This window comes from Melozone crissalis, unplaced genomic scaffold (assembly GCF_028551555.1).
Source record: "Melozone crissalis strain CALT ecotype California unplaced genomic scaffold, PUWL_Pcris_2 ptg000056l_1, whole genome shotgun sequence".
Classification (NCBI taxonomy): Eukaryota; Metazoa; Chordata; class Aves; order Passeriformes; family Passerellidae; genus Melozone; species Melozone crissalis.
Window position 1 is genome coordinate 8,122,327 of NW_026535834.1, and position 14,320 is coordinate 8,136,646.

The window sequence follows — 14,320 nt, forward strand, 5'->3', positions numbered from 1 at the left end:
GCCCTGTCCAGCCTGGCCTTGGGCACTCCCAGGGATGGGGAATGCATGGAATCACCTGGGCCAGGCAAGGATTGATCCCTAAAATCCCATCTAAAGCAGGGAATCCTGGAATGGTTTGGGATGGAAAGGAACCTGAAACACCAAAAAATCCCACCCAGTTCCATGGGGAGGGTCCTTCCCCTATCCCAGGTGGTTCCAGCCTGGCCTTGGACACTCCCAGGGAGGGAAATCCATCGAATAACCTGGGCCAGGCCCTCATAGGGAACAATTCCACCCCAAATCCAACCCAAATTCCCCCCCTGACCCCACTCCCCCTCATCTGGGCACTCATCCCTTGGGAAAATTCTCCCTCCATTTTTCCTGAAGCCCCTTCAGGTCCTGCCAGGCCACAGCGAGGTCCCCCCACAACTTCTCCTCTCTGCTCCCAGATCTCCCCGCCCGGGGGTCGCTGCTGCGGCAATTCGGGAATTGCAGGAAAAGCCGAGGCGGCGAGAGGGGGATGGAGAGAGGCTGGCTGCGGGTTTTGGGGGTTTCTCATCTCGCGACGGCCGGAGCCGCCTTGGTGGTCCTGCCTCTTATGCTACTCTCCGTACGAGGTCCACAAACCTTCCAAAATTAGAAAGGTTTGGTAAACCGACAAAATACAGCAAAGGACTGAAATAAGGGAAATGGACGAGTCGCATCCGCCTCCCCGGTCCCCGCCCGGACCCCAGCCCCGGCCCCGGCGGTCAATCTGGCTGGTCCGCGGCGTGGCCCGCGGCCATGCCTGAGGTCCTTCCTTTCCGCACGCTCTATGAACCGCGCCGACCGCGCCAGGGCTCCCCTCGGTGCCCCCCGCCTCAGCGCGACCGCTCCCCCATACCTGCCTGCGCCAGAAACGGGGACGCTGAGCGCCGGAAAAGTGGACGCTGGGCGCCGGGCACCAGGCGTGGCACGCTGTCTCCCCTGATAGGCCCCCATGCCGCGGCTCCGCACTACCCGCCTACGTCCCGCCCTTGGAGGGCCGAAACTCGGCGCGATCCTGTCCCCTCAGCGCTATAGCCCCTCCTCAGCCCCGTCCCGCCCCGAGCTCCGTTCCCTACTAACCACATCGGTGCTCAGGTTAACGCTTTAAAGCTTAGTTCTAAAGGCAGCCCTCTCCAAATTCTTTCTCAAAACACGGGAGAAAGGCTATTGAAAATAATAAAGAAAAAGATGAGGGATTGGTCTATTTTCCCTAAGAGAGCCGGTGCGGCCGCAGCCGTGCCGGGAACGGGGACTGACCGGGGCGGGCGGGCGGGCTGGCAGGAGGGGGAGAGCGACCCTGGGCAATGCCAGAGCGGCCCGGTTAGCGGGGATGACCCCGGGCGGTGGCGGGAGACCGGAGGAGCGGCGTGGGGCTGCTGCGGGAGGGGTCATGGCGAGCGGTGGCCGAGCGATGGGCGAGGCTGGGCCGCGGCGTGCAGCTCGCAAGCTGGGCTGGCGTGGCTGCCGGGCCCGGCGGGGAGGAGCGGCACTGCCCGAGCGCCGGTGCCGGGAAACCGAACTGGAGCGGCGGCAGCACGGGGTGGATTGGGGAGCTGGGGCGCCCCGTGTCCCGGCCACAGGTCCCCAACCAGAACTGCGCTGGAACGCCGCCAGAGAAGCAGGGAGGAAGGGATGGCACGGTTCAGGTACGGTAACTTACACAAAGAGCTCTGCCGCCGAGACAGACGTTCTGGGCAGAGCGGCAGAGACGGCGAAGACGCAGCAGCGGCGGACGCAGATCTGGCATCGCCGGCGCTGAGTCATGTTGGAGGGGCGAACCGGGAGGTTTGAGAAAAGTGCAGGCGCCCGACCTTACCGGAGCTGCCCCGTAATGGCGGCTATGGCTGAGAACTAGAGTTCGTTGCTGCCATTGCGGACATAATCTCCCGGCGAGGGTGACGCTGCTCGTAGGGGCGGGAGCGAGGATGGGCCGCGGTGTTGGCGGAACCGGGGCTGGAACCGCAGTAGCCGGGGCAGCACGGACTAACGGGAGGGCGGGAGCGGCCCTGGGGTGCAGTGGGGCGGCCGAAACCGGGGGAACGGGTGCCGGGACCGTGAGGGCGGCAGGCGGGGCGGCAGGGGGTGAGCGAGACCGCGGTGCCACATTTGTCTTCACAGAGAAAAGCAAGGCGCCGTTCTTCCTGTGAAAAATACATGTATTTTATGATTGGCTTTTGGCAAATATTAAGTGAATGTTATATGTGTTGTGTTAGAAAGTAATGCTGTATTAATTCTCTTTAGTGGTGTGTTAAATATAGTTTTAGGTTATAAAAAAATGTTAAAATAGAAATGATGCTACACAGGATACTTTTTTAAAGACAGGACTCGCAGCAAGATAGCAGCCACAGGACACCTGAATCTTTCAGAGACAAAGAATTTATTGCCCTCTTATCAGAAGAAACTAAATTCTTCCCACCTCAAAAGTGCTGTTAGGATTCGGAGGAAGACGTTGACGATGACCAAACAGAATCCTGTGTTTGAATGGAATTTATGCATCATGTATGAAGTTATGAATATGCAACAGGTTATTGTTTTTAAGGGTTAATCCTCAGAAAAAGGTACCCGGACATCCGTAACTCTTTGTATTTGTTGCCTCATATTCTTAATTCAAATTGTCCAAATTATTATTACTCTAATTGTATTACTCTTTTTATAACCATTTTATTACTATTAAACTTTTAAAATTTAAAAAAAAGTGGCATTTTTCACAGTCAGCATTTGGGAAATTAATCAAAGTCCATTCTAAGAGGTGTTTTAGCTCCTGTTCTGGTAATTTACTTGGACTGGAACTTAACAAATGCTTGAGTTGCTTATAGAGATCTGTGTCATGGGCAGAGTGAGTTTGTCCCATTATTAGAGCAGTGTGTTAAGAATCTTGATGTTGCAGAAGCAGCTCCTCAATCAGAGCAATCAGGGGCTGGCCAGGCTCTCCAGTCGGGGCTCAGGACGCTGCGTTTGGGTCCTTCCTCAGAGCTCTGGTTTTAGGCCGTGCTTGGCAAGGCCTTTTCCTGCTCAGGATCTCGCAGGTGGGTCTGCAGAGTTTGGGTCCCTCCTCAGAGCTCTGGTTTTAGGCCGGGCTTGGCAAGGCCTTTCTGTGCTTGGGACCTGGCAGATGGGTCTGCACTCAGAGTTTGGGTCCCTCATCAGAGCTCTGGTTTTAGGCCGTGCTTGGCAAGGCCTTACAGGTGGGACTGCACTCAGAGTTTGGGTCCCTCAGAGCTCTGGTTTTAGGCCGTGCTTGGCAAGGCCTGTCGAAGGAAGGGAACCAGGACACCAGCTGGTTCATCACAGGTCCAGTTTATTGAAGAAAGCATCAAACACTTACACAGCAAATAATAAGCTTATGAATATTCTGTAAGCCAAGCAATCTATTGGTTAAACTATACCATTAACTCATCCTCATTCCTTTGGGCCTACGTTCTCCACTTCTCACGTCTCGCTGTCTATTTCTTTATCATACTCCACTAGGCCCAAGGACACGTTATCTTTGTAGGTGCAAGATTTAGAATTAGCCACGGCTTTGTACTTTTCCAGTCTCTAGTCAGCTAAAATCCCAACAAAGGCCTTTCCATGCTCAGGACCTGGCAGGTGGGATTGCACTCAGAGTTTGGGTCCTTCATCAGAGCTCTGGTTTTAGGCCATGCTTGGCAAGGCCTTTCCATGCTCGGGACCTGGCAGGTGGGATTGCACTCAGAGTTCAGGTCCTTCCTCAGAGCTCTGGTTTTAGGCAGAGCTTGGCAAGGCCTCGCAGGTGGGTCTGCGCTCAGAGTTTGGGTCCCTCAGAGCTCTGGTTTCAGGCCATGCTTGGCAAGGCCTCGCAGGTGGGTCTGCAGAGTTTGGGTCCCTCCTCAGAGCTCCTCAGTGCTTGGCAAGGCCTTTCTGTGCTCTGGACCTCACAGGTGGGTCTGCACTCAGAGTTCAGGTCCCTCCTCAGAGCTCTGGTTTTAGGCCGTGCTTGGCAAGGCCTTGCAGGTGGGTCTGCACTCAGAGTTTGGGTCCCTCAGAGCTCTGGTTTCAGGCCGTGCTTGGCAAGGCCTTGCAGGTGGGTCTGCACTCACAGCTCCAGAGCGGCTCCACTCTCTGGTGCTCAGCATCGCTCGGGGTGTGTGGCAGGATCCCTTCTCGAGAGCTCGAGGGATGCCACGGAAAAATTCCTCAAAGAGCTCCAGGGATGCCACGGCAAAATTCCTCAAAGAGCTCCAGGTAGCTGTGGCTGCCTGGTTTGGGAATGGCATGGTGACAATCCCCCTGCAAGCCTTGCTCTGGGTTTTAGCAGCTGACAAAATCTAAAGTCTATCTGCCATATCTCTGCGGCTTTGAGGCCTCTGGGGTTGATGCTGCTGGACCACAGTGTCGATTTTTGGCAGTGAGGACATGAGGCGGCAACATGCTTTGCATCAGCGGCCGAAATTCCGCACTTTCTCATGAGTGCTTTAGCGCTGATATGAAGGGTCTCATTAGTTGACGGGCATCTCTCAGGGTGCACAGCCCATCTGCCTTGTCATTGCCGATCTGAAAGAATCCCTTAACCGGATTGTGGCTGTTGACATGGATGATAGATATGGTGCCTTTTTGCAAACAAAGTACCTCTTCTAGCATCATCGCCACTGCGGACACTGACACGCCGTGTCCAGACATGGCTAGACTGACTTTGGTCACAAACATAGAGTTGGTTACGATGTTGAGGTGCTTTTCTGGGAACAGTCCACATGCTAGTACCACGGCGGCTGCTTCGAGTTGCTGGACAGAAAGCATAGGATCTGTTGTTCTGATGCAGTGCCATTGCTCTCCTCACTGCCATACCACCACTGCAGGTTAACGAAGATGTGTCCGTGAAGACCGTGGGTCCTGCTCGCGGCCGGTCAATTCTTTTTGGTGGGAGGTCAATGTTGACCATCGCAAGCTACTGAGTCCAAGGGGGTTTTGCTGCATAGCGAATCTCTCCTCCAGATCCAGCAAGGGCTAGGGCTAGGTGCTCTGATATTGTCGATGACTGTGTGGAAAGCTGCTTGTGGAAGGGCAGATATATCCTGGTGGGTTCAATGCCCAAATGCCTCAGGGCAAGTTTCCTGCCTTTCATAATAAGGTTACTAAGGCACTCAACTCCCAGGAAAAAGCGCATGATGGTTTTCCCAAGACCACCCATTGTATGTGCTGGGCTTTGTTGGGGGGTCCTTGGGCTAGTGCTCCTACTCCCCCTTTCTTTGTAAGGTGGACATACAAATCCACTGGCGCATCTGAGTCTCATCTGGTGAGCGTGCTCACCGACATCTGATGTTTGATAAACTTGAGTGAGCTTACTGCTTCTGGTGTCAAGGTCTTTGGCTCCCATGGATTTTTCCCTCTCAGGAGGTCGTTTAGGGGGTCCAAGACCTCGGGAGGGATCGGGATGATGTTGCGGAGCCATTGTAGGCATCCTACCAGCTGCTGCATGTCATGGGGCGTCCTGATGTCTCGACAGATTTTCATTTGGGGAGGAGTTATATAGGAGTCCGAGATTCCCATGCCTAAAAAGGTTACACACGGTCCCTTTTTTATCTTCGAACTCACAATTTCGAGCCCATTTGTTTTCAAGGTCTCTGAGACTGTTGACGCAAGTCGGTCTGCTTGGTTTGTTGAGGGTGCGGCAATCAGGATGTCATACATGTACTATATAATGGTCGCTCTGCCAGATCGTTCTGCCAGACTGGCGCTAGTGCTCCATCCACCATGATTTGACAAGTGGCAGGGGAGCTGACCATTCCCTCAGGCAATAGTCGCCATTGGAAGCGCAGGTTGGGCCGCTGGCTGTTTGGGAAGGTGACGGAAAGGGTAAACTGCTCTTTGTCTTCATCGTGCAATGGGATGGAGAAGAAGCAGTCTTTGATATCAAGCACCGCACAGGGTTGTCCTCTTGGTATCATTGAATTCATGGGCAACAAAGTCTGTACAGGACCCATTGGTTGGATTCTTTTGTTCACCTCTCATAGGTCATGCAAGAGACGGAAGCCTTCACCAGACCGTTTGGGTATCACAAAGTTTGGGGTGTTCCATGGGCTTGTGGAGGGTTCAATGTGGTTTCGCTGCAGCTCCCAGGTAATAAACTCAAGAAGGGCAGTCATTCGAGGATATGACAAGGCCCACTGCTTGACCCATACTGGGTCCAGCAACTTCCATGTTAATTTGATGGGTAGCTGTGGGTATGCGGCAATGGTCCTTAGAATAAATTTGTCATCCTGACGTCCAAGAGGGTGAGGGCATCCCTCCCTAACAAGGGTGGACATTCGGACATGACTTATGGGGAAAGGGTGATGGTTCTCCCCGGTCCCCTTTCAGTACAAAGCGTTATCGCTACCAGTTGGGTGCTTTTTTGGGGCCGAGACAGCTCTTCAACTCTGCCCACCACGAGGGCTTCCTCTAATTTCCATTGTGAAGGCCAGTGTATGTTTGGAATAACGGTGACATCTGATCCTGTGTCAACCCAAAAGGGAAGGCAGATAGCAGGTCCATCAGGGTTGTTATAGAGACGGCAAATGGCCCACACTATCAGTGGGTGTCCGCCCACCTTCACAGCAAAAGCCACACATGGGTCCTGCTCCCACGCCTTCATGGCCAGGGCCAGCCAGGGGCCTCGCCCCCAGGGAGCCGTTCTTGTTATTCCTGGGGTGTGGATGGGTTTGGCTGGGCCGTTGGCTGAGCTGTGAAGCTGGTCATGACAGGGGGCAGGGGGTGTGGGAGCTCTGCACCCCATTGACAATTGGCACAACCAGGACGCTACATGTTCCAGGTGGGAGGGGGCTGTGTGCAGCCCGAGTGCCCCCTCCCCCTCCCGTTTCCCTGATGTTTGGATCTGCATTCTGTAGCAAAATGCCCCTTTTCTCCACATGCCCAGCATGGCCCCCCAGGTTTCGTCTGGCGTGGGGGAAGGGCTATTGGTGGGTACCCCGACTGAGGGCAGCTCACTGCGATGTGACCTGCCTGGCCACACTTAAGACATGCCACCACGCCACTTATTGTCCTGCAGACAGCTGCCTGAATTGGGGCTAGATGCTCTTCTTTCGCGACATGCCTAATCGTGTCTGCAATGTTAGACCCCGGCGGCAGCGTCCGTAAGATGTCCTTGGTCGCTGAATTGCACTATTGGCGCAAACACTCTGCTAACACAGGGCCCTTTGCTTCCGAGGGTAGGGCTGAGGAGTCAAGTGCTGCCTGGAGGCGGTCCACTAATTGTGTGAAACTTTCACTTTCCCTCTGCTTTATGGTAGACCTTGGCGATGGTCTGGAAATAACCTTAGACGCGGAGCGAATAGCCTCTTGAGCAGCACGGGTTGTTGTCATAACCTCATGGGTCCGAAGGCCCTCAGCCTGCGCCTGAGGGGTGATCATGGTTGGGTCTGTGCCCATTAAATGCTGTATGCTGGAACCGTGTAGCGGGTGGTCTCCCCCAGTCACTAAGGCCAGTTGCTTTGCACTGTGGTCCTCCTATTCTTGTTTAAAAACAATCATCCCTACCCCATCAAAAATTAATCTGCATGTTTGTTTGATATCAAATGAGAGCATGTCATCCCCTCCAAAAACGCTATCAATAAGAGTGGAGAGCATTGCTGAATTAATCCCCCTGTCCACAATTGCTTTAACAATTACTTGAACATCCTTGGGGTTCACCAGCGTATAGGTCCTCTGGTTTCCGCCTGGCCCCACCACTCGGACTGGAAACGCCAACGTGGCTGATGGGGTCCACTCGGCACATGGTACTTTTATTTTCCTCCAGTCAGTAAGAGGAGCTCGTTCTTTTCCTAACTTCCCCTTGACCCAAGCAGGAGCATTGTGATGGCCGATCTTGTATGCTCCCACTCCCTCTTTATGGGAATCGGAATCAGGATCGGGATCGGGCCCCCATTGTGACACGCTGCCCCTGATGTCACAGGGGCCAGGGGCATCACAGCCGGGCCAGCCCTGCCCGTGGTCCCCAGCCCAGCTCAGGGGCTCCCAGTGGGCGCAGCAATGAAAGCCCCGGCACCCAGCAAGCGCAGCCCCTGTGGGAGGGAATGGGCCCCAGGGGCTCCCTCCACAAAGCAGGCAGAAGCACCTCTTGCTGACCTCTTGTCAAAGAGAAAAACATATAACCACTAATGTTGAATATGTTGCATAATATCAACAATGAAAGCACCAGAAGTGCTTTTCTCAAAGTGCTTTCTGAGTGAGATTCAGGGGGGCTTGCTTCAGTTTTTTCTTGCTTGATAATTCCTGGATCCAGCCCCTCCAAGACCTCTGTGAAACCTTCCCATTACGAGACAAAAGAGATAAGGAACTTTAGCCAAAACACCTCCTGCCTCCTTCAGATCAAGAAGCAGCCGAGGAGCAGTTCTGGCAGAAAATTTGTGTGGCTTTGCACAAGAGTTGAACCCCTGTGTTATTAGGGAATGCTTGCTCCTGTTGTGCCAAAATGCTCAAGCAGGGGTGAGAATCTGGTGTCAAAGTGCGTTCATGTGCTCCATGTTGCACAGGACACCCGTGTGCAGGAATACAGAAAAATTCCCTCAGAAGGGATCTGGTGTAGCAAGGACCCCTCTGGTTTTCTCCTCCATGGAGCAGTTTGATGCAGAGTGTGGGCCAATATTACCTCAGCATCGTCCTCCTCATCCTCGTGGTCCCCTTGTAGAGCCAGAGCCCCTGTGTTCTGTCAGGGCCCCTGGGCAGGTGGGACATTCCCAGAGGAGAGGGCCCTGCTGTGTCCCCATTCCCCCTGTCCCTTATGTCCCTGTGTTCAGGAGGGCACAGAGAGGATGGGGACTCCTGCCTGCCCCGTGTCCTGTCTGCCTGTTGGGCCTGTCCCAGGCTGTGATTCCTGTGCTGTGTCCCCCTGTCCCTGCTGTCCCTGCTGTCATGGCCCACTGCAGCGTTCCACACCCTACACAGCCACGGTGGCTCCTGAGCTCTGCAGGGACCTAAGTGACAGTCTGAGTGGTGGCACTCCTGGTTTTCTTGCATTTGGCATCCCGCAGAGCAGAGGTGGATCACAGCACCAAAGGAACAGCTCCAGAGGGGAGGAAAGGAGCCTGTGCATGGCCCAGGGGTGCTGTGGTGCCCCTCTGTCAGGAATTCCCCACAGCTGACACCTTAGTCCCACATGGACACTCACAGACACAGAGATTTTTGAGGCGTTGCCTTTATTGGATCTCTGCACTGACTGCAGCTCCCAGAGGGAAGTCACTCTCCCAAGACAGGAGGGCAGTCAGTGTCATTTTCAAATCACAATAATGTATTTTAAACACTGAAATTAACAAATTGTGATTATAGTCAATCTTATCTAAGCAACTACTTTATATACTGTTATATTTAATAATAATAAAATAGTTGAGTATTTTAATAATGAAGATTATGTAAATTCACTGCTTTAAGATAAAAATATAGCATACCTAAATTTTGTTTAATTCATATAATTCATACTAATTTTGATGAATGATAGTAATTATAAAATATAAAGAATAAGTGCCATTACTTAATTATTACTTATTATTACAATATTATTCTAGAATTATTCTACATTAAAGTTATTAAAACTTTGAAAAATATTTTCAAATAAAATATTTTAAATATTTTAAATATTTACAAACTATTTAACAATTGGAATCAGTCTCGAGGTTTTTGACTGGATCTTCCTTCAAATGGCTCCATCCTCGAGGAAATGCAAAGCCCCTGCATGGAAAAGGGGGAAGAGAGACACCAATACAGATACAGTTACTATAGATACAGTGAGGAGACAGAGGGAAGAGGGGCAGGGTGTGGCAGGAGCCCTGAGGCTCTGCCCCGGCGCAGGGCTGTGCGCTGGCTGCTCACTAAGATGCGTGGCTTGCCTTGGCCAGCCCAAAGAGCATCTCCAGCAGGAAGCTTTTCTTCACACAGGCCACGGCCTGGGCTGCTCCAAAAGCCTGCCCTGCCTACCTTCAGCATCTTGTTTGTGTCCCTATTCATTTGAATCAGCCGGACCATTTGCTTTTCCATTGCTTTCATTGTCCGGCGCATTTGCTCCATTTCTTTGAATCTCATTTGAAGGAGCCGCCTTCTCTGCTCAGTTTTGATCTTCCTCCTTCTGGCCACTTCCTGAGCTCGCTGGGCCGCTGCTCTCTGCCTTGCGGCTGCCCTTCTGCGCGTGAGCCACCACTCCACAAGCATGAGCAGTGGCTGAGCAATTTGCCAGATCTGGGGAAGGCACTGAAAGGCAGCCAGGAGCCAGGGTCCCCAGCCAGGCTCAGGTGGCTCTGGGGGAGCCGGTGTCACCTCCTCCACAGGGTGCTGGTACCCCAAGGCAGCCAGGAGCCAGGGTCCCCAGCCAGGCTCAGGTGGCTTTGGAGGTGCCGGTGGCACCTCCTCTACAGGGTACCTGTACCCCAAGGCAGCCAGGAGCCAGGGACCCCAGCCAGGCTCAGGTGGCTCTGGGAGGGTCGGTTTCTGTTTCTCTGCATGGTGCTGCTCATCTCCACGAAATCTGTTCACCACAGACAGTGGGAATGGGAAGATGAGCAGCACAAGCACAGCCAGGACTAATCTGTCCGCCATGGTCTCTGCAGGAGGAGAGAGACAAGGGTTTTAGTGGGGCTACCAAGGGAGCTTGTGGGGGCTGCAGTGAGGCCCGGAGGCGCAGGGATGTGAGGGCAGGGAGCAGAGGGCCCCAGGCAGCTGGCAGGCAGCAGGGCCTGTCCCAGTGGGCCAGCAGCAGCCCCGTGCCCTGGCCAAGGCACCGGCCCCAGGGGCTGGCCCTGGATGCAGGGGGACAATGCAGGCCCGGCTGCGGCGCTTGTGCCCCGGCCCTGGCCCGGCCCAGCCCCGCCACGTGCGCACTCACCGCTTGCCCAGGCTGTGCTGGGCCAGCGTTCCCTGCGGGGGCCTTTTATAGTGGCCCCCATTGTGACACGCTGCCCCTGATGTCACAGGGGCCAGAGGCATCACAGCCGGGCCAGCCCTGCCCTTGGTCCCCAGCCCAGCTCAGGGGCTCCCTGTGGGCCCAGCAATGAAAGCCCCAGCACCAGGAAAGTGCAGCCCCTGTGGGAGGGAATGGGCCCCTGGGGCTCCCTGCACCAAGCAGGCAGAAGCACCCCCAAGCTCTTGTCAAGGAGAAAGAAACATCATCAATCCTGCTCATTATAATCAATACTATTATCTATAAAGGCTCAAGAGATTCTCTTGGGATGTCACTGGTTTTTCTACAACTCGAGTGGGTGAGGGTGGCTCTGTTTTTCCCGCTCAACTCTTCCCAGATCCAGCCCCTCCAAGACCTCTCGCAAATCCTCCCATTATCAGACACCTGCAGGCAGCAATTTCCCAGTGGGCAATTCCCTCTGCCAACAGAGAGTCTCCTGCATGTCCAACAAGTTCAGGCTCACAGTGCCAAGGCCCTGGGCAGTGTCTGGGATGAAGAGACTCTGTTGCATCCCCACTGAACACATGGCGGTCACAGCAGCAGTGCCTCTTGCCTGTTCCCTGCCTGGCCAGACCTTCCAGCACAAGTGAAATGCCCAGCATTGCCTTTGAGTACAAATGGATTGTAGAGCAAAAAGCATCTGTGTAGCCACCACGGTCTTCAGCAGCCTCTGCACTGGGGAGGGCACTGAGAGGAGGCCACTGCTGCTCTTGTCAGAGCGCTGCTCTGCAGGGATGTCCCTTGCCCTGCTGAGTCCCACATCTGCCCATTTTTTTCCCTGGTTTGAGGTCAGGTGGATGCCATCTGCTCCAAATCCAACTGCTCCTTCAGAGATGCACAGACGTCAATCCAAAACCTTGAGTATCCCCTGAGTAGCCAGGCATTCAACCGTTCAGTTCGTGTTCTCCTTCCCGAAGCCTTCTGCACTCGACTTCCATCCTGCACCTTGAAGCCTCTTTTCAAGCTCTTTGCTCTGCTGCTCTCTGGCTCACGGCTCCTCCCCTGCACCTTATCCACAGCCCCAAAGGCAGGAGCAGCAGTTCAGCAGCAGCCCAGAAGGGGCTGCCCCAAGGCAGCTGTGAGCTGAGCCCCCCAGCCAGGGTCAATTGGCTCCTGGGTGCCCTGCTCCAGGTCCTCCCCATGCTGCTGCCACACAACCTCATCCAACCTTTATATATGATTTTTGCCTAATATTGGAAAACTATATAAATTTTAGAACTATATATACATACAAAACCTTACATATATACATTTTATATGTAGATACAAAAACTTTTAATGTATAACGGAACTGGCTACAGACAAGTATAGATACATGTAATTTATATACAATTCATATGTACACTAGCATCAGGCATCTCAGCTGCCATCAGACAGCCCTGTGCCTCAGCATCTCTGTCAAGGGCTGCAGAACAGGAGCTGATTGAACCCCTCACAGCCCAGAGTAATCATGGATGGCCTCTGTGTGGGCACCTGGACCATGAACCTGGTGCTGGAGAAGTCTTGGTGGTTCAACCACTCCAAAGTCTGGCCCCAAGCCGATCTCTACAGGAAGACTTGTTGCCTACAGCAGTGCTCAAGATCTGTCTTCTCCAGGCAGTGCTGCAGGTGCTCCAAGATATCCCGCAGGAAATCCCTCCTGAGCCAGCGTGGCCGGGTGTTCAGGAGGAGCATCACACCCATCTTTAAGGTCGAGGTGGAAAAGCCTTCGCCCACCAGGATGTGGGTGAGGAGCTCCTGCACTGGCAGTGCGAGCTGCGCTGCTGGGCCTGCCCTGCCACGTGCCTGAAGAACTCAGACTCTGCCTGTTGCCTCCGCTTGAGGCGTGACAACCTCGTTTGGGAACGGCGACAATCCCCCTGCCGCTCGGGCCAGAGACTCACAGACACCAATATGGTGGACGGTAAATGGCGTTTATTAACGGTGACACGACGTTCTATATAACGGGGGTAAACGGTCAACAAAACGGGGCTCAGTAACTTTAACCATAAAGGGGAGGGGTTCTGTGTGCCCGTAACATCCCGAGATCTTGTATTCGGTCCCTAATCTCCCACATTGCCACCATGTTGTTTCAGGACACTTTGAGCTTGGCATGTGTCAGAAACAGCAGTTCAGCAATAGCCCAGAAGGGGCTGCCCCAAGGCAGCTGATCCCCACAGGAAGCCTCTTGTTGCCTACAACAAAGTGCTCAAGGTCTGTCTTCTCCAGGCAGCACTGCAGGTGCTCCAAGATATCCTGCAGGGAATCCCTCCTGAGCCAGTGTAACAGCCATACCAACTACTTTCCACCAGCTGTGGGGACTGGATAAGGCTTCTGAAAGCAAGAGAAAGATTATTGTCACTAGATCCTCTGCATTGTCCAATCCCATACTGCGTTTTTTGTGTCCTAACCCTTCCAAGAACTCTGTGAAACCCAGAAGAAAGGAGCCTGCTCTGCTACGACTCCCCCTGTGTGTCACTGTCATATTTATTGAAAAATCCCTTAACCAGGATTTCTTCTCCTAGGAAGCTTAGAAGCCTCAGAGAAAAATGAAAACAATAATTATGTGATTCGCTTCTCCTGTGTTTTGCTGCTTTGGAATGTGGTTGGAGATTGTTTGTGCAACATATGAATTGTTTTTATGTAATGACCAGTCACGGTCCAGCTGTGTCAGGACTCTGGGGAGAGTCACAGGTTTTTCATTAGTATCTTGTTAAGCCTTCTGTAAGTACCCTCTCTCTATTCTTTAGTATAGTTTTAGTATGGAATTCTTTAACATAATGTAATAGCATAAAATAATAAATTAGCCTTCTAAGAACATGGAGTCAGATTCTCAATTCCTCCTTCATCTGGGGACGCAGCAAATACCGCATCTGTGCCTTAAGTCCCTGTGTTCAGGTGGGCACAGGGAGGACGGGGACTCATGCCTGCCCTGAGTCCTGTCTGTCAGGCCTGTCCCAGGGCAGCTGGGCTGTGCTTCCAGTCCCCTGTCCTCTCGGCTCCATGGGCAGAGCCTTTATGCCTCTGGAGGAAATTGGCCCTTGTCACTCCTGGGCTCCTGGCAGAGGTGCTGGCTCCTGGCAGTGCACTCAGGCTCCAGGTGCCCTTTCAGGTCTGCAGAGCACCAGGAGGGCTGATACTGTTGTGTGCTTTCACAGAGAGCTCTTGGAGCCACAGTGGTGGCACTTGAGGCAGGATTCAGCTTTGCCACCCTGCCGGAGGCGGGAGAGCTCAGTGTGCCTCAGCTTTGTCCCTGGCAGCTGCCGGTCACAGCTGCAGTGGCAGTGGCTGTGAGGTGACCCAAAGCCGTGTCCCTGGCAGCACATGGCTGTGCTTTGCTTCCTCCCTGCCCTGGAATGGGGGTTAGATGGGCTGTTGGCAAGGAATTGCTGCCTGTGAGGGCTGTGAGGCCCTGCCACAGGCTGCCCTGAAAAG